The sequence below is a fragment of the Pygocentrus nattereri genome, chromosome 15, assembly GCF_015220715.1.
Source record: "Pygocentrus nattereri isolate fPygNat1 chromosome 15, fPygNat1.pri, whole genome shotgun sequence".
NCBI classification, from domain to species: Eukaryota; Metazoa; Chordata; class Actinopteri; order Characiformes; family Serrasalmidae; genus Pygocentrus; species Pygocentrus nattereri.
Window position 1 is genome coordinate 27,870,053 of NC_051225.1, and position 20,949 is coordinate 27,891,001.

The window sequence follows — 20,949 nt, forward strand, 5'->3', positions numbered from 1 at the left end:
AGAGTACCACATATGCAATTTTTTGCATTGAGAGTGTTGGTAGAGAAGTACAGAGAAGGTCAGAAGGAGCTACATTGTGTCTTTGTGGATCTAGAGAAGGCATATGATAGGGTGCCAAGAGAGGAACTGTGGTACTGTATGAGGAAGTCAGGTGTAGCTGAAAAGTATGTTAGGGTGGTGCAGGACATGTATGAGGATAGTGAGACAGTGGGGAGGTGTGCAGTTGGAGTGACAAATGGTTTCAAGGTGAAGGTAGGGTTACATCAGGGATCAGCTTTGAACCCCTTCTTGTTTGCAATGGTGATGGAAAGGTTGACAGATGAGGTCAGGCAGGAGGCTCCATGGACCATGATGTTTGCAGATGACATTGTAATCTGTGGTGAGAGTAGAGAGCAGGTGGAAGAGAATCTGGAGAGGTGGAGGTTTGCACTGGAGAGGAGAGGAATGAAGGTCAGTAGAGACAAGATGGAATACATGTGTGTGAATGAGAGGGAGGCAGGTGGAAAGGTGAAGATGCAAGGAGTAGAGGTCGTAAAGGTGGATGACTTCAAATATCTTGGGTCAACCATCCAGAGCAATGGACAGTGTAGAAAAGAGGTGAAGAAGAGGGTGCAGGCAGGATGGAGTGGGTGGAGACGGGTGTCAGGGCTGATGTGTGACAGAAGGATAGCAGCAAGAGTGAAAGGGAAGGTTTACAAGACGTAGTGCGTCCTGCTATGATGTATGGTTTGGAGACTGTGGCTCTGTCTAAAAGACAGGAGGCTGAGCTGGAGGTGGCGGAGATGAAGATGCTGAGATTTTCGTTGGGAGTGACAAGGATGGACAAGATTAGAAATGAGCAGATCAGAGGGACAGTGAAGGTGGAGCAGTTTGGAGATAAAGCCAGAGAGGCCAGGTTGAGATGGTTTGGACATGTGTTGAGGAGGAATAGTGAATATATTGGTCAAAGAATGTTGGAGATGGAGCTGCCGGGTAGAAGGAGAAGAGGTAGACCTCAGAGAAGGTTTATGAATGTAGTGAAGGTGGACATGGAGATGGTTGGTGTAAAAGTAGAGGAGACAGTGGATAGGGCAAGATGGAGGTGCTGCTGTGGTGACCCCTAAAGGGAGCAGCCGAAAGAAGAAGAAGAAGAAGAAGACCATCTACAGTCCATAATATCATCAAAAGATTCAGAGAATCTAGAGAAATTTCTGCAAGTAAGCGGCAAGGCAGAAAACCAACATTGAATGCCCGTGACCTTAGATCCCTCAGGCGGCACTGCATTAAATACTGACATCATTCTGTAATGGATATTACCACATGGGCTCAGGAACACTTCAGAAAACCATTGTTAGTGAACACAGTTTGTCGCTCCATCTACAAGTGCAAGTTAAAACTCTGCCATGCAAAGCAAAAGCCACATATCAACAACACCCAGAAACAGCGCCGACTTCTCTGGGCCCGAGCTCATCTGAGATGGACTGATGCAAAGTGAAAAAGTGTCCTGTGGTCTGACGAGTCTGCATTTCAAATTGTTTTTGGAAATCATGGACGTCGTGTCCTCTGGGTCAAATAGCAAAAGGACTGTGCAGATTGTTATCAGCGCAAAGTTCAAAAGCCAGCATCTCTGATGGTAGGTATGGGGGTGTGTTAGTGCCCATGGCATAGGTAACTTGCACATCTGTGAAGGCACCATTAATGCTGAAAGGTACATACAGGTTTTGGAGCAACATATGCTGCCATCCAAGCAACGTCTTTTTCAGGGACATCCCTACTTATTTCAGCAAGACAATGCCAAGCCACATTCTGCATGTGTTACAACAGCGTGGCTTCGTTTTACAGATTTTACAATCTGATTTCAGGAAAAAAAGGTATGTGTGTTGCAGGTGGTCTCAGACTGTAATGTCAAGGGTTTCTGAGAATATGTAAAAATTTCAAACGAACACTGGGCCATCTAAACAGAACAAATAACTAACCAAACTCAGTCCACCTCTCAAGGTGGTCTCAGTACGGTTTGTTTGTGGTTCATTTTGTGGTCCATCTGATTTGTCCACTGTGTTTTGCTTTATGGTTAAAGAACTTCAAGCTTTAACTGCTTATGGGTTTGTGTGATCTCGTCAAAAGACAGCAGCACTGACATATTAAAGCAATAAGCCACAAGACATCATGTGTTTGAGTGATTTTACCATGGTTAAAGGGTGATGTAGGCAAACTGTCAAACCTATCCATGGTCATATTACAGTAATGCGCGTCCTCAAGTGGTTTACTGCTTTTAGAAATGGTGACAACAATAGAATATATGGTATAATAAAATGAAACACAATAAATTACAACCCCATTTTCAAGTTTAGACGTTGTGCAAATGTAAATAAAAACAAAATTCAATGATGTGCGTATCATTTAAACACAATATTTAATTAAAAATGGTACAAATACAACAAATTAAATGTTTAAACTGAGAAATTTGATTGTTTTTTGAAAAACATATGCCCATTTTGAATTTGATGCCAGCAACAGATTCCAAAAAAGTTGGGACGAGGGCAACAAAAGGGTGGTAAAGTTGTGTAACACAAAAAAAACACCTGGTGGTTGACTGGCAACAGGCCAGTAATGTGACTGAGTATAATAAGAGCACCTCAGAGGCTGAGTCTTTCAGAAGTAAAGATACGGTGGGCTTCACCACTCTGTGAAATACTGTGTGGGCAAATAGTGCCAAAAAGTATTTAAAAGTATGAAAGTATTTTCTTGCAATGAATTTTTGGGGCCCAGGTGGCACTGCATTAAAAGCAGACATGATTCTGTAGTGGAAATCACTACATGGGCTCAGGAACACTTCAGAAAACTACTGTCTGTTAAATAGTTCATGTGTGTTGCATCCACAAATGCAAGTTAAAACTCTAAAATGCAAAGAAGAAACTGTACATAAACAGGATCCAGAAATGCTGCCACCTTCTCTGGGCCTGAGCTTATTTAAAATGGACTAAGATTAAGAGAAAAAGTGTCCTGTCGTCCAACAAATCAACTTTTGAAATTCTTTTCGGAAATCACGGATACTGTGTCCTCTGAGCTAAAGACCACCCAGCTTGTTATCAGTGTACAGTTAAAAAGCCAGTATTCATGATGGTATAGGGGTGCATTAATGCACACGGCATTGGTGACTTGCACATCCATGAAGGCACTATTAATGCTGAACAATAGATGTATATGCTTTTGCAACATATGCTGCCATTCAGACGAAGTCTCTTTCAGGAAAGGCCTTAATTATTGCAGCAAGACAATGCCAAACCACATACAGTCATGCATGTATTACAGCAGCATTGTTCCATATTAAAAGAGTCCGGGCGCTAAATTGGCCTACCTGCGGTCCAAACCTGTCACCCACTGATAACATTTTGCGCATTATGAAATGAAAAATATGACATCGGAGACCCTGAACTGCTAAGCAGCTGAAATCCTATATCAAACAAGAAAAGGAAAAGATTTCACTTTCAAAACTCCAGCAATTGGTCTCCTCAGTTCCCAAACACTTACAGAGTGTTGTTCAAAGAAGAGGTGATGAACCACAGTGGTAAACATGCCCCCGTCCCAACTTTTTTGGAATTGGGTTTGATTCTATAAACAATGGTAATGCTATGAACAATGGTAATTACTACATGGTTTGTGGATATTGAGTATTTTACCACTGTTTGAATGCGGCTCTGTCTCACAGATCTATTATATGATGAACTTGAACAACATTACCCATAATTCAGTCTTAGCACACATGTTACCAACAGAGTTTAGTACATTTAAAAAAATCTGTATGTGAAAACATTGAAAATATATGCATATTAATGAGCATTAGATATTCTAATGATATTAACATTGAAACACACCTTGTACAATAGTTACTTTGATTTTAATACAGGAAAATTACAGCAACTTTACAGTAATATTTCTTATACTACATTGCTGTATATTTACAGTACTTTACTGGCAGCAAGGTGTGTATTGAGTAAGTACTGAGCGTGGAATAATTCTGATGTGAATATCCAACCTATGACATTTCAGTCTAGGTATTCTGGGCTAAGATGGGGAAATTACTATATCATCTTATACATACTGACCGGTCTGTTAGAAATGATGTCACGTGACCTCTTTTAAAACAAAGCCAGCCTGAACAAGACAAGTGAAACATCTGAAAATGCCAGCTGCTCATGCAAGCTACTGCATATTTCCTTATTCTACAAAGATCATTGGCATTGTGAATTCTTGAATGACTAATTAGATAAGTGGTATTGAAAGTCTAAATGCCTTTCGCCACTTCCTTTCCCTCTGCAGAACATTTGTTCTAAACAGTCAGTCTGATGTTCTCTGCTGAAAGCATTAAAAACATCCTCAATGGTGATGAGTGCATATGCACATGAGATTATACACAACCAAAAAACTGGCGCCACTTCAGCACTTAATCAGCTGTAACTGCAACATCAGACTGACCAGAACAACTAAAAATGATGCTGCAGAAGCTGCACCCCACACCCCTAGTCAAACAGGACTAAAAGTTGGACCAAAGCAAGTATAAACTGCAACTTTAAAGCTAAAAAAAAGTGCCAGTAAAGTTGAGCATAAAACCAAACTACAGCATTTGAGTAGTTTAGAATTTCAAAGATCACCACACCTCCATGTCCACTAGATGGAGGCATTGCAAAGAACACACAATATCCACTCTTCAATATATCGTAAGCAGCAAGCCCTTCAGCCAACCAGCCTTCCAGCCATCCTCAAGGCCACTGCGATGCCATGCAATGCTTTAAATAGTTCACATAATGAAATATCTTTGGACAGAACAACAATATGGTGTATCTGCTACATGACACCCCACCTTGTATTTCTTAATTTCAGTAATCTCTTGGTATTTTGTGCATCCACCAAACAGCACTAACGTTCTTGGCTCATGTCATTGATTATAACTCTCCACAGACAGGTCATATGAAATGTCAGATGAGCATTTGCTGGTAAGAGCAATTTTTCTCCTCTTTGGTCACATTTAAAGCTACTTAAGAGATTATGACAGGGTGAAGTATAGGCCAGGGTGTCAATTTGATTTAAACTTCTTAAAAAGATATCAGATTTTCTTTATCAGCTATCAGTTGAATGATGTGCAAAAAATGTGTTGAACAATATATTGGCTACGACACATCAGACAGAAGGTAGATGACTATGAAGAGCCCATGTAGCCGCTCTTAAAGTGATAGTTTGGCAAAAAAAATTCAAAATTATACAACTTATACCTCACCTCAAATATAGTCAGTCAGACACGTTTGGTGTCCAAACTTTGCATCTTTTGTTTTGCACTGGACATGCAAAGCTTATCCCAATTACAGTCAAACAGCCAATTTGCGGAAGCTGAAGGAATGTTAGATAAGTACAGTGAGGTGAGCTGTACATGAGTCTAAAACGGCTGTAGAACATCGAGAATGGGGTTATAAAAATAAATATCAAAAATGCCTCATCAAGTGGTGATCAAATTTCAAGGTGAATAAAGTCTAGTGCAAAAGTCAGAGAACATCATTACCAGTCAAAACGGCCATTAAGTACAAGTTATTTATATTTCAGTATCAGAAAGATAACTTACACCGCAGATTACATATAGGCCTCAATAACTAAAATATACTTTTTTTTCAATATCTAGTCTGCTCAGTCTTGCTTTGTCTGTATTACAGCCTCTGTTCTTTATGGGTGACCTTCTTTATTTTCAGATATTTATTAATTTATGAATTAATTTATCAAAAAAATATATATATATATTTGGACAGGTATTAGCTTCTTTCTCTCTTTATTGTTTCTAAACAAATAAAACTTTTTTTTTCACAATGAGCTTGCAGAGTTGCATTTGAAAATATTCCAAATATTCAGAATATTCCTACCCTTGCTTTCATGTTTCATTTCAGCATCCTTTTTAGCAGGCCTGTCTTCAGTTTGGACTGTAGTTTGGTGCTCATCGGCTAGATGGCGTAGTCACCTCTGGACAGAGACTGCTGGACTGTAGACACTATGCCTTTTGAGTCTATACCTTACTCATTTCAGCTTACAGCTCATTTTATGTTTTCATTAATGAATTAAAATTGACCACTTCAAAAACAAACAACAAAAAGTAAGATTAATTGTAATGATGGTTAATCCCCAAAAACCTTTGTTTTTGTTTTGTAAAGTGTTGTGCTTTATTACTACAGACCTATCTCTACCATGATTCACTCATATATCTTTGTTACTTAATTTAAAATAAAGAAGAAAAAGATTCTAGTTAGTGGCGTTGGAGTGGATTTCACTGAAGTGTGCTCCTGAAACAGTTTACCTTTAATGTACTACTGCAAATTGTAAGCAGATGCACAGAAAACAAACACAACTCCCAATCTAGTTCAGGTAAAATTTGATTTATAATAGGCCTACATGTAATAGTTCCATGTTTTGCTTACTCCTATGGATGGCCACATGATTTTGTTGGTATCTGGCACATATCTGGTGTTGCTCTGACCCACGTAAAGTTGTTTTGCAGTGTTGAGGCCCACAAGCCTTCGCTTCCCACTACAGAGTCATACTTTTTCTCTTAGGTTTATATTGTTAAGTGAGATTAAATCTGATTAAAAGAAACTTGCTTTGCCAATAGAAACTTACAGGAGCTACGGATAAAAATGAATAAATATATAAATATATAATTGGTATTTTGCTGCAAATGTCCATCTTTACCAATAATGTGTTCCACATTTTGCGGTGAGTGAGCAGACATGTTTACCCTTTACATTCTCATTAGTGCTCTTGTGCCAACTGTACAGAAACACTTCAAAGACAACAGCAGCTTATTTGACAATTGTGTGACAAATTAAATACAAGGACGTTATTATAATATTAAATATCATGACTGTTTACAGGCAAAGAATCAACCAATTAAAAAATGAAACATGAAAAAAACAGGTGATGAAAAAACAGGTAATGAAAACACACACACACACACACACACACACACACACACATATATATATACCATATAATTTTTTAAAATATACTTAAATTTAAGTGAATAACTTTTCTAAAAGGCTCTTTAGTACAGATAACCGTTCTATATAGGACCTTGAAAAGTTTTATATTAAGGGGTTCTTAACATTGTAACAGTAGCATTTCTGTGCTATACAGAACCCTTTCCAAAAAGCCACATACAAAACATTCTCCAACCCTCTGAACAACCATTTTATTAAAGAACCCTTGAAGAACCATCTTTTTTAGGATTGTAAGCCACTTTATGTCAGTTTTCACTTAAAAAAAGTGTGTGTGTGTGTGTGTGTGTGTGTGTGTGTTTTTTTGGGGGGGGGTCACTATCACGTCATCATTTCTTTCTCCTTTACAGTTTGTAAGGGTGTTAAAAGCGGTCAGACTTTGTGCTGCAAACGGTACAAATGGCGCTGATACGTCCATGAACAAAACACCCAGCGCAGGACTTCACCGTGGCGAATCTGTAAGTGGCCAAACGTGTTGAGGCTGATGAGACAGGCTTAATCGTCGGCCAGTTGGCAGAATATCCCATTACAGATCACTATTTCAGAAAATGCCATTTTCAGAAGTGATGCTGGAGATGGTTCGGGCTAAAAGTCACGCTTGAGCCGATCGCGCGTGAATTAAAAAGCAGCTCAGCTGACATCTGTCCGGTTTACGCCTGTGTACCTTTCGTGTCCGGCAGGGGAAGCTGGATCAGGGGTGGAAAGTGAACCGCGACCAAACTTCAAAACTTTTCAGTGGCTCTGCTTCCCCAAGCCCGGCCCATCTGGAGCAGCAAATGGCTGAACTCACTGGGGAAGTGAGAGAGTGAGAGAGAGAGAGAGAGAGAGAGAGAGAGAGAGATGAAATCAGATCAGCTCGAGGCTCTCTACGTTAAACGTCTACGTCTACCGTCGGTCCAACGGTCCAAACTCTTCGTCAGGCTTTTCCTCATCTGCGCGCGCGCCAGCGACATCGAGAGATGCTAGCGGTTCACGTCGCGCGAGAAGTTTAGTCAACGGTTGCCGTCACTGAGAGCTCGAAAAAAGTAGTTAAGAACAGCCTCCAAGTTCCTCCGGCGAACTTTCTGAATGAAGCGGTGAGAGGGAGGACGAGTCTGAGGAGCGCAGCGCGCGGAGAAAGTAACGCTAGCGCGGTTCTCCGTCAGGCTAAAGTTTGGACTTGGTTCTTCATGGATTCCTCGCGAGTCGAGCTCTGGAGGATGCGTGTCCTGTGCTCTCTGGACCGAGCTAGCGTTAGTTTCCTCTGAAGACTGAAGAATTCGAGTCGTGTTTTGGGAGAAGACTTCAGTTGGGCGACCGAACCAGCGCTGACATTGTCGAGGTGAGTTAAAAGTGTGTTGGATATGTTTAAACTGTCATGTTTGTGCGGCTCGACTGGACGCCAATAAGTACTTTACGTTAACGGTAGGCTAGCCCACTCGAACTGACCTCAGCTGTTTACATTCTTACTAGCCTATCCAGCTCGAGAAATGGAACCGTCAGGTAAAGAAATGCTCGGGGGCTGCTGTTAAACTTTCGGCAGACTTCACGTTGGAGTTTCAACATTTTATATATATATATATATATATATATATATATATATATATATATATATTATTTTTTTGTGTGTGTTGCAACTTGATCCACACTGGACAAGATGTAGCCAGAAAGGTGCAAGGCGCCAAACCCCGTTACAGCAAGGGTTTCCGAACTGATTCAAAAGATTTCAGCTGTGGCTGAAACATTCATCGTTTTTAAATCGCAATTTATCGCTATTTTGTTTTCTAGTCCTTTCTGGAGCTTCGGTTATTCAGAATTACAGTCTACATTCTCAAAGTCTTAAGTTTTAAGTGGGCAAATTTAACCTAAAAAGAAAAAAAGCTTGTAAAGTGTAGATAAGTTAGACCCAACATAGGCGAGCAAAACTTCGTGTGTTGTGACATCACAACCACATTTTATTGGCTGTCTGGCAGACTACATTCAGCGGACAAGCCTCAAGCCAAAAAAGTGGACGTTTTGGTCTTCTTGGTAAAAAAAAAAAAAAAAAAAAGATGTATTATTTAATTTATAGAAGTTAATCGCAATTTGAATTGCAGTAAAAAATCCTAGTCAGAAGAGTCACAATAAAATATTTTCCTCAAATCATTCAGCTCTATGGTCCATAAGCCATAATGGTGGCTTAGGTGTACTTTTGTAACAATTTTATAACCAGGCTGAAAACTTAGTTTTTATAATATCTGAGAGTGTAAAGCTGTTTGAAGTTTAATACAAGTTCCATTTTTGAAGAAGGTAAAAAAGCTCTTTTTATTTTATCATCTCTCTTCAAGCGTGCACGAATATTTATGAATACTAATTTATGAAAGGCTCATTAGATTACATTAAAACAGTGCAACTACTGTGATTAAAGCTCAAGTTCCAAGTTTGAAACTTTTATTGTATTTTATTAATATCAAGCACCACAGGCTCTGCCATGTTGAGTCCAATTTGTCAACAGTGAAAACAAAAGCTAATTAACTCAGCTTGGTGTGAGCTCAAGTTTTTCAGAGGCGCCCGGGCTGTTGAAAGTTGAAAGGCCCGATGTTTGCTCTCCAAACTGAAACACCGCCACGCTCTTAGCGGCTTTTCTCTTTCCTGTTTACTGTAGGGGTTTCATGCTGAAATGCTTTAGAATAAATATCAGGAATTGGCCTGATAATAAACATGTTTTGTTTTGTTATGGTATCTATGTGTACGGCTTTAGTGCAGTCATTCTGTAAAGGTGGTGAGAAAAAAGGAGGGAGAAAGAAAACCTCTGGGCGATTCACTGGGACAGAATGAAAGGGCTGTATGCTCGGAAATTTAGCTGACAAGGAGGCAGAACAAGCTAAAAAAATGCAGGAAAAAACTCTAATTGGCCCATTTAAATCCTGGAGGAAGAGGCAAAAAGAGTTGGTGGGAGTGATTTTTTTTTTCCCTTCCTTTTTTTTCCATGCAAGGACCCGGTCACATCCATTAGCATAAGAAAAAAGTTTTAGTGCATTTGCTATTGTTCACTATGAAGAGTTCCAGCAGTCAGGCTGAAGAGGTTGAAAGGATGTAAAAGAACGACAGGCCATTCAGATTATTCAGGCCCGTTGGAGCTTGCGGTCATCGGCCTCCGAGCCGCATGACGGGCAATGCCCCTTTCATCTCGCCCGAAGCCTTTCGCCTGCCATTTTCACACGTCCCCTTCTCAGCCCAGCCTTCACCCACCAGCTCCTGTTCTTCGACTCCCATTGGCGGCGGATTTAATGGACCAAAATGCCGCGAAATAAAGGGGGAAAATAACAGCAATACCAGAAAAGCCTGGCATGCAGGAAGTGGAGCGATTTGAGCAGCCTTGTTGAAAACGTGCGTGAAGCTCCCCGCAGAGACGATTCAGAGGTTAAGTTGAGAGAGGCTGCCTTCTTCAAGCACGCAACAACACTTTACCACCTAATCCAGTATTGTCGTTTGGCTTAGGAGCCATTTAGTCAGGGTTCCTCTTGATGAAATGAAGTGTGTTTAAGAGGTCAGAGTTGACAAGCACAAAAGTACAAAGTAATGCTCAAGACAAGGCTGAAGTATAGAAGTATAGAAAAGTAGTCAGTAGTATGATGTGGAAGTAGATACAAAGTTCTATTTAGGGTTAAAATAAGCAGAGATGTTTCCAATTTGATGTCATTATTTTTGACTATTGAGGATCCAAAAACAGTCAGATGTTTAAGTAGATTTTTATACTGTCCATTTTACATTACTCCAAAATGGACAGTATTATTTGGCCCTATTTTGGCTATTGAGGAGCTAAAGAGCTTTTTTTTACTTTGTCATCTCCAGACTGTCATACCTGAACAGTCTACACGAGGATATTTAATTGCTTTGTAAATTTCACATTTCATTAAAAGCACATTTTTACATTGTACCTCATGTGCATATTTCTATATATTTAAATGAGTATTTGATTTTTGGTTGAATTTCTTTTTCTTACCCAACATATAGCAACTGACATCAATCAGCCAATGCTTATCAGCTGACATCGATCAGCCAAGTTTCACTCTGGTAATCATGAACTTTTCCCAGGCTTAGCAGACGGTCTGCGATCTGTCTGTTCCAAGTTTTGTTAGTAACCTCCTATTTCTGAGTCATTGATCCTTGAGCAAAGGATCGCTCTCTTTTTTAAACGAGCACAATGGCCTTTCTCACTGCAGTATATGAAGTCGGTCCTTCTCCAATATGTGGAGGAATCCGAAGGGAGTTGACCTCTTGAAAAGTCACTCCATTATGGCGACTCAATGGAAGCGGTGACCCTTGAAAATCTGTGTTATGTTATACCAAACTGATTTTGGGCAAATGGGCTCAGACACGTCTTGAGTTGCATTGTTTCTCATAGCCATATTGGCCTAATTATCTTCAGTGGGTGAATAGGCTGACTGTTGAGTGATAAAGTTTAACCTGTATCATCAGAATTATCAATAGGCCATATAGTCCAACTATAATATGTTGTCTCTGCTTGTGTACCAGTATTGGTGGCGCTCAACAATTCAGGTTTTTAGTTTCAGCGATAGAGATAGAGACAAAAACTACTACATTGTATGTCACTGCAGTGCTTAAGGTTGCATAGAACATACATTTCAAAATATATCAAATACTAAATAAATAGTAAGTTTTCTTTCTGGAAATATTGTCTGGTTACCATTCAAAATAGCATGGAAAGTTCCCTTTGGTGTAATTTTATAAGAACAAAATGGGCCAGTCAAACAAGCAACGCCAGGGTTGTAAGCCATTCTTAGATATATCCTTAGTAATGTTCACTTAAAAAATTATATTGAATTTGATCATTATATTGAAATGTTTCAGTGCCTCTCAGCACTTATTTTCCGTTTGTTGTTCCATTTTTTGATTTATTTAAACAGACAGTGCTAGCCCCCATGCTAAGTATTATTTCTATCTCTCCAAAGAGCAAACACACATAATTGCCTCCATAAACCCAGACCAGCGGAACACTAATATTTTTGTTTTCTCGTCTGCTCTGAGAAATCTCTCCACCAGTTGTGGACTGATTTGTCCTCGGGCAGTTTTTGTGGCCAGCATCTCTCTCTCTCTCTCTCTCTCTCTCTCTCTCTCTTTCTCACTTTCTTTCTGTCTCTCTCTCTCTGTCTTGCTCTCCATTGCCCTCTCTTTCTCTAAACCCCCGCTGTAGTGGCTGGCTCTGCTGAAGGGTACACAATTCCTGACCACATGGGACCGCTCATCAAAGAGACGTAGATAAACTCCATATGGGACCCAGGATCCCATGTAAGACCAGGGCGCCATAAGACGCGTGTGTCAAGGTGAACGTTTGCGTTCAGAAAGGCGGCCGTTCAGGAAATATTTCTCCTCTGGCTTAAACAGGAAAAGGCATGTGAACTTATACAGAGAAAGCAAAGATGTCAGTTTGGTTATTAACAATGACAGCCCAATATGTTGTAAGTCTGAAAATGAGTGTACTACATTAAGTCACTCGAGGAATGCAGTGCAGATCACGGAGTCGATTATGAAAAATTTGAAAAGGAAGTTAAAAGTAGGGATTTTTCATACAAGTGTCAGAGACATGAGAATAGAATAGAGCTCTTAATGAACTGGGGGAAGAGCTTGTTAAAGAAAGATGGTTCTTTGAGAGCGGGGAACTATTCTGAGAAAGTGTGAGAAGCTGGTTTGGAGGAGAAACGGTGTGAGCTTTGAACTGACTGTTAATATGTAGTTTTTGCAGACTCATATAAAGAGTCCTGAACTGTTCTGTGCATTTTGTACAGTGGCGTTCATGCATCGATCAGCATTGATGCTACCTCACATTAGAGATATTTAAAATCTTCACCTAAAATCTTACCTTTGTCAAATGCAAAGCTGGTGAAAGTACACTTAAGATAGATTTAAGGTAAGTAGGTTGTGCTTTAATTCAAAGTTGTTATTTTCAGTGCTTTATTAGCATCTTAATATTAATATCTTAAAGAGCCGGCAACGTGAAATGGTGCATTGTAGACAAATTTGTCAATTAAGATTTCGTAGTTGATTGGAACAAGGGGTTACAATGTATGTAAAGCAGATACCATTAATATCAATTAATATCCAAAGGGACTAATGGACCGACACTGGTTGTCTGAGGATTTGTATGCAATATTTAATGGTAACATAGTGGTAAATTAAAAAAAGGTTTAACTTGCCTGCACACATGAAGATATTTTTAAAAATACCTTAGAAGCCATCTTATATGTATGAGGTTGGCTGGGGTGCTCCCTAACTCAGTAAAAAAAATCATTTGCATATTGTAGCCTTTGCAAAGACCAGTATCACCAAACAGTTGATATACAATATCACTGCTGTTGGATCCAAACCTTGTATCTCCAAAATGCTAACTTTACAGGAGAAGGAAAAAAAACAACTTTACTTTTAATGTAAGTCAATGGAACCAGACATTTGTCCACGTCATTTAAGGCTGTTTCTTTTGGTCTGTTCATCAAGACACAATGTAAAGGCCAGCAGGTGCTTCCAAAATATTAAAAAAAAACTGAAAAATGACAAAAATTGAGATACAAGTTTTTGTTCCGACAGCAGCGATATATTGTGCAGCCCTATTCTAAGGTAGTTTGGCTGGTAGGATGAACTCCGATTCATTCCCTTCAGTAGCTAATTCAGCAGCTCAGTGAGATTTAAATGAACAGTCAGCTGCAGGGCTCTGGGGAAGGGCATCAACCGAGGCATAAGGAGAGGCCCTCATCAAGCGGAGACAATCAGGCATCAAGCACCATCTAATTACAGTGAATGAAATCAGAGAGGCCCTGTCTCATGAAAGGACATCACACACCAAGAGACGCCGTGAAATCAAAGGTCCATGCGCCATCAGGGGCGCCAGAAGCTCATCTTGCTATGAAATGTGATGGGTATCCATAGCACCTCTTGGCATGCTTTGATTCAGGACTTAATTAATTCCTGAAGGAATGGTGTAACCAGATGATCCTCTTCGAAGTCTTAAAGAACTTTTGACAGCAGCAAGCTTTGGATTTGTACTCAGCAATACAAATGTATCATCATCACTATCAGTCCAGATAGAATCGTACACATCTCAGACAAATGCTTAATGGCAGAAAATCCCCTGATGACTAGCGAGGGTCGGCTGCATGGCTTTATGTGAGCAATCAGTATTTGAGCATGCAGTTTGGGACTGTGTTGTTGGGCACTTCAGATTGTTTTGAAGGAACAGTTAAAGGCATAAAAAGCTATGGTTTATTTCCATGAATCTGGGCCTTTGGGTAATGATGAATGTTTACAGAACTGCATAAAGTTCTTTTTGCGAGAAGCACAACAGAACAAAACAGTTCTAGACATTCTTTTAGCAAACACTCTTGAAAACAAACAAAGTTCTTTGGAGCAATGCCATAGAATAGGGTTCTCAGTTCCAGTGCTGGAGGGTCAGTATCCAGCACAAGCTGGTGATTCATCTACTCAAGCACATCTGTCAATTAATATGAATTAATTGGTGCATTAAGTGCTAAAGACCTGTCCATTAAGGACTGAAATTGAAGGACCTTGCAATACAAGAATCAGTTTTTTGATTACCTAATATAGTGGATAATGGAATAAAATATTATTTTAAATTATTGTTGTAGATGAGTGAGACTGTAAAAACCCTTTTTAAAGTTTAAAGAACCTCTACCAATTAGAATGTTTCCTAGAACAGTGCATCCAAGCCAGCAACAATTTAGAAACTTTCATTTTTAAACAGTGTGGAGTACAAAAACTCAGGAAGCATGGGTTTGATAACTTTATTATTGCAAATTTAAGTAGCATGTGATACTGCGATTTATCTAGAAAAGACTGTCATGTTGATTTTAACAATAACATCCAGCACTATTTACATTATGGAGATTCAGTTATCATGAGAGAGAACGCTCTGCTGGGGCGACACAACCCTTGATGGCTTATTTGTCCAAGAAGCGGTGCTCCAGAGCAGGCTAACTAGGCCTGTTGCCTTCACAGGGGCATGTTCTTCATTAGATTCAATACCAGAGAGATGAAATTGAAAAGCCGCTGAAATGCAGCCAAGCCACAGACTCCTAACAGGCAGACTAGAAGACAGGGCTCACATATGATGCCCTGGATAAAAGCTCCATGTGTTAGCCGTTAGCAATCAAAAGCACTCTTACAATCAGGCTTTGGGTCAGGGCCCGACTGGGTTTGTCCCGTCCCGGAAAGAGGGATGGCTGTGGGACAACTGCGGTTGCATCCTTCATCTTCCCAACACTTGGAAGTTTTAGGTTGTAATAGAGTAGCCCATACAAGCCTGTCCTTGGCGTTTATCTTGTCCACGTCCAGTAATGTGGTTTTTTAAAGTGAATTCAGCTGGGTAACCATGGAACAGTTACGCATGCTAAGTTTAAGGAAAGGTCAAGACAAAAGCAGGTGGCTGGATAAATCATACTGACATTTTGCTCCAATAAATGTTCCGTCCCGTGAGTAAAGCATCGGAATATAGAAAGGATGAAGTTTTTTTTTTTCAGCATGGTCTGGTAGTACAGCAATCGTGCAACTTTTCGTACAGAGATGTGGCCCAGAAATGATAGCATACGTAGAATGTTTAGTCTTCTGTTTAGACTTCTGACTATAGGATAAAGGTCAAGCTGATGGCAGGAGGAAATATGCTTATAATCCTCGAGGTAAAAAAGTAAAGTAAAAAATAAAGGTTGGACATTATGTTGAAATGTTCTTTACAGTATCACTATCATGATGCGCTTTTCTGAGTATATCTAAAAAGAGTGTCGTGAGTGCTTACAGAAAACTGAACAACTGAATGTGTTACAAAGAGACAGGCGATATTGAAACCTCACTACTGTTCCATTATCTCTTTGGTAAAAACTTCTGAGCTATTTTTAATTGAAGTATTTCACTTAAGATGAGCATCTAAAAGTAGGTTATCATGCTGAAACTATTCACTCTACCAGCCCATAGGAAGAAACATCACATCACACAATGTGAATGTGTACTTTTTCAAGATAGATTTGTTACAGGATTGGATTCATTTATTTGTTTTTGATATCCGAGTATCCATAAGGGACTCACAGGGAAAAAAAAAAAAAAAAAAAACGATTTCAAATGATAGGCAGTAGTTTTACCTTTATCGGTTATACATTTCACTCATGTTTTACCACTGAAAATAGCTGAGGGAAATCAGGTTTTCTTGTTGAGTGAGAAACAGAGGCTGCCTATTTAGATGATTTGATAGATGTAACCATTACAGCAGTGGATGGTGACGAGAACTCGTCTTCTTACAGGTGGAGGATTTGCCAACGTGTTAGTTTGTCAGAGGAAAATCATTTTAATGTTTATCTGTCTTCTCATCATGTTTTTAACCCTGTGTTCTTGGTAATGGACTCATGTTCAGACATATATTTTACCATAGCATAATATACATGATAGATGATCTTGGCACATTTTACAGTCCTTAACAGTCCATTTTGCAGTTAAATCATCAAAATTAGTTTACAGATTTAAACTTATACTACATATCATGAATTATGAAAATGTCTAAGTATGTGACATTGCATTTTTTCGCCCACCTCTGAAAAACTTGTGTTTGACAGACAGAAATGTACCCAGTTGAGGATGAGTAAGACTCTGATCAGCGAGTTTTCACTCGCAATCCTCTATCTCTTAAAATGTCCTCCTCAAGTGGATGGCAAACTCTTAAAAGAGGAGTCTAGTGTGTGGTGAAACAGTTGACTCGCCACTTCAGTGGTCAAACACAGACAGGCGAGGACGTTTACAGCACAGGCTGGCTGTTAAACCACAAGGGTCTCTTAACAACACCATTTGGCTACTGGATCAAAGGTAGCCATGTAAAAGAACTAGAGGCATGGCGGTTGAAGCAATAGAAAGTTTCCTCGAGGATTTGCTCTTAAGGCCATGCCTGAAGGCAGGAGTGACGTGTTTTCTGTGCTGTGTAAGCTGGTGGAATAGCTGTGCTCGGCACATCGGAGCAGTAATAATTGTGGCGGCTGATCCAGAGACAGCATGGATCCTCCTATAAGAAATTCCTTTGCAGAAGTTCAGTGGGGGCTATAATCGCAACATCTGTTTGACATTGGCCAAACCCAAGGAGATCACCCACAGGATATTGCACTTACCAGCGGGGGGTGTGATCCTAGCCACAGGGAACTCTCTCTCACCTCATCCCCCCATTCAGAACCAGGTCCACATGCCTACCCCTGTGGGAGCCAGAGACAGCCCCCTAGCTGACCCTTTGGCTCAGTAATCCGTGCATACAACCTAAACTGTCCCCGTTACCCACTTCAGTGGTTTTTCATTGTGAGTCTCTGTATGTCAACTGAAAATGTCTGTATCACATAATTTAAATTATTGTTATCATATCAACCCCATAAATGACCAGGGCCCACCAGTAGACACAAGGTTTTATTACAATTTTATAACCTAAGAATAGCTCAGCGAGTTTGCAATGAAGTACCTGGAGTTACTGAATAATAAGCCTGAGATTTTAAAGGGTTAATGTTTTAGGCCTTTTTGTACATATTTGTGTGGTTTATTCGGATATCAGTAAATTACTCAGAACATGTATATATATATATATGTGTGTGTGTGTATATATTGTTGTTGTTGTCGGAACAAAACCTAATATCTCCAAAATGGCAATTTTACAGGAGAAGGAAAAAACCTACTTTACTTTTAATGTAAGCCAATGGAACCAGATTTTCTTTTTCATTTTGGGCCATTTATTCTGGTCCAATCATCATGAAACTTACACACAACACGGTCACAGGTATTTTCAAATAATTATGTCAAAGACTGACAGCAGCGATATATATATACCAAATGCACTAAATGCAATATTTAGGTGGCAAACATGCAACATTATTTTATTCACAGCTCTGTTCAGCAATTTTCACAGGTGACACAGACTCAATCGACCCATCGCTGTTGTCTTTTGTCTTGACGATGCCCATAACAAAGTTGACAGATCAGCTGTTTCCCAGCAACTACAACTTTTTGACAAACTAGTTTGTCCTTTTCCTTGTTACTTATGGTACTAGAATGTCCAAAAGCAGCTCAGACTAAGTTATGGATATTCAAGCAAAATGCAGAAGCGCTAACAGAGTTTCAGCTACTGAATGAGGTGGTGAAAATCCATTCTCCTTTCACTTTTCTCTCATGTTCTCTCTATCTCCTCTTTCTTCTATATCTGATTTGCTCATTATGTTTTTGCACTTGACATTCTTCTGTTTTGTTTTTCGCAGTGTGAATATTTGTAAAGATTTTTTTAGATATTTGATGCTGCAGATGGTATCTGTATATTTCACATATCCATGTCGTATATTTACCTTATGTTTGGTATGTAATGACCTTTAGGAAGACTGTGTAGCATGTAAGACGCGGATATGGCTAATGATAGCCGGTGAAATTATTCACACTTGTCACTCATTGAAGCACAAAATGGTTCATTATAAATGTACAGGCAATTCCATGTTTGTGTTGGTAAATTATTTTGTGTGTAGTCTTATTTTGCAAAAAGGAAACCATCCTTGGCAAGTTTTTGTCATTATTTGAGATCACAACAAATGTAAATAAGTAATAAGTATAGTATCAAACTGGCTGGTGCATAATGTAAATTGAATGTAGATTACATTATTTATGTAACTATGTCTTTAATTGTGTAATTATGTAATTATATTTAAATGGTGTAAGCAAAAGCACAGTAATAACTCTCAAATTCTAGGGAGTATTAAAACTAGTCCTACTCCGGTCAGAGGGGCATTTATGGGTGAGTGGCAACACCTGTACCATTTCAAAGTAATTCCATTTCATGCAGTCAAGACATCCTCCCCAGCAATCTTTCAGCAACCTCATAACACAAGAGAGTCCGATCAAGTGAATGTGACTCTTGGTAGGCGTTCAGTTACATAAGATCATTCCTTCTGCTTGACAGTGTTCAAAATAGGAGTTGAAAGATTCTTCTAGCTGCACTTATGAATGTCAAACCTATACTGTGGTGGTAAAGTTAAAGTTTGACCTCCCAGTTTGGACGGGTGGTGTTTTGTTTTCTCCTTTTAGTGCATATGTAAGTGTCATTAACCCTGCCTATGTACCATAAGAGCGAGCTTTGCTCCGACTCATCTGAATGGCTGCACCAGACGCAAAAGAGGAGGGGGAGAGAGAGAGAGAGAGCGAGAGAGAGAGAGAGAGAGAGAGCAAGCACTCAGTGCGTTCTCTGGGATTTCGCTATGTGACCTTTCAGTGTTCTGTCAGAGCCATTTGTTTGGCCGACAGCTCGTGCTGTAATTACTCAGTATGATGGGTTGTGGGTTGCTGTAAGTAATCCTGTGTGATGAGCCAAACGGCTCTCCAGAAAGCTCAGCGCACCTGGAATATGGAGACATCCATTTCATCAGATGTGGAGAATACCTCTTTCTCTTTCTCTCTTTCTTCCCCCACTATCTTGGATGGGTTGAATTCAAGGTACTGGGGCCCCCACATTCTCTCTTCCAGCAAAAGATGCTAATTCTGAACCATATAGCACATGGCTATTTCCACTGCACATTAAACATTTCTGACACGTTTTGATTAAGTTATATGACCACAAACTACTTGGTCATAAAGTATGCAGACTTAATGAACATTTGTTCTGAATTCCTTGTGCGTGTTTCTTGGAACTTGAGCATGTAGAATGTTTCTAGTTTGGCTTAGCTGTCTTAAGCTTTTCCTTGCTAATTTAAAATGTAAAAATAGGGCACAACTTTGAGTTCGCTGTGGTGCAGTTTCATTCAAATCAAATGGAAAATAGTGTTTTTTCTCCATTGAGGTACATATTTTTCAGATTAAACAAAATTTGAGGATTCAGTCTGCTAGAATGTATATCTCCGTTCAGCTTCTGTGCTAACTTAAAGGTTAGAACATCAGATTCCATAAGCTATCAATTTATCAGCATGGTGCAATTAATAATAAAGTATTTTAATGTCTTTATTTTCACAGTCCTCTTAAAGAGCCCAAAGAGAGACATCCATTTAATACAACGAGCAACCTTTGAATCTGCTTTATGTCTAACAGCTGGGCTTTGTCTGAGGTAATGGACAGCGTTTCACACAGGAAATGGGCTGGACTACATGTTGGCCCCCTCACTCTGTCTCTATGGGGTGGGTTATCTCTCCATAATGCAACAGCTGGCCACCTGCGAATGAAGCACTGCTAACCTTCCAGCGCTTCAGAAAGCTGACGCGGTAATAGAGTATTCATCAGCGGACGTGGAGGCCAGGCAGGCATACGTTTCATGAACTCTGTTCCCATACTGACCTATTTGCAACTAGTCTAAAAGGGGAATTCCTCTGATTTTCCAAATTTCTGCACAATTAAATTGTTAAGACATAAAGTGATTCAAAGTTATGTGATGTGAAATGCTCTGAAACTCACTAAGTCACAGTTGTTTACAGGGAATTGATATGGTGATTGTAACAAGACATCCACAGCATTTAACGTCTTTAAGGTTCCTTTCAGAAAGTTATTACATGAATTGATTATGAATGCACTGCCTGATGCTTGACACACTGTCTAATGACAATTTTGAGAAGGTTTTAGGTGTAAGTGTGTATGTTAAAATCCATTTATCGTGGCGAAGTATGTTCAGTCACCAACGGAAACTGTTTTGTTGAATTTTTTCCAACTTTTTCCAGAAGATTTACCATCATTCTGTCATTATTAACATTACATACAAAAGCTCAGAAAGCATGTGCAAGTTCACTTGGATAGCAGATAAACATATATATGTTTGTTGTGTCGCTGTGGATATAATTCCTGGTTCCTATCACCACCATTACAAAGAAATCAGTCGATACATTTCAAATCATTCCACATGTTTACATGTCAACCACAGATTTTTTGGTAAAATTGTTGAAATTCCCCTTTAAATGCAGGCCTTCTTACATGT

The 20,949-nt window shown here is 39.5% G+C and overlaps 1 protein-coding gene across 1 annotated transcript in view; it reads left to right on the forward strand.

Annotated features, from left to right (window-relative positions):
- Positions 1–7,879: 7,879 nt before the first annotated feature.
- Positions 7,880–20,949, forward strand: part of gli2b (GLI family zinc finger 2b) — a 105,348-nt gene continuing 92,278 nt past the window's right edge. The window contains exon 1 of the mRNA XM_037545621.1: positions 7,880–8,331. The gene's annotated coding sequence lies outside the window, so the exon portion shown is untranslated. The remainder of the gene's footprint in view (positions 8,332–20,949) is intronic.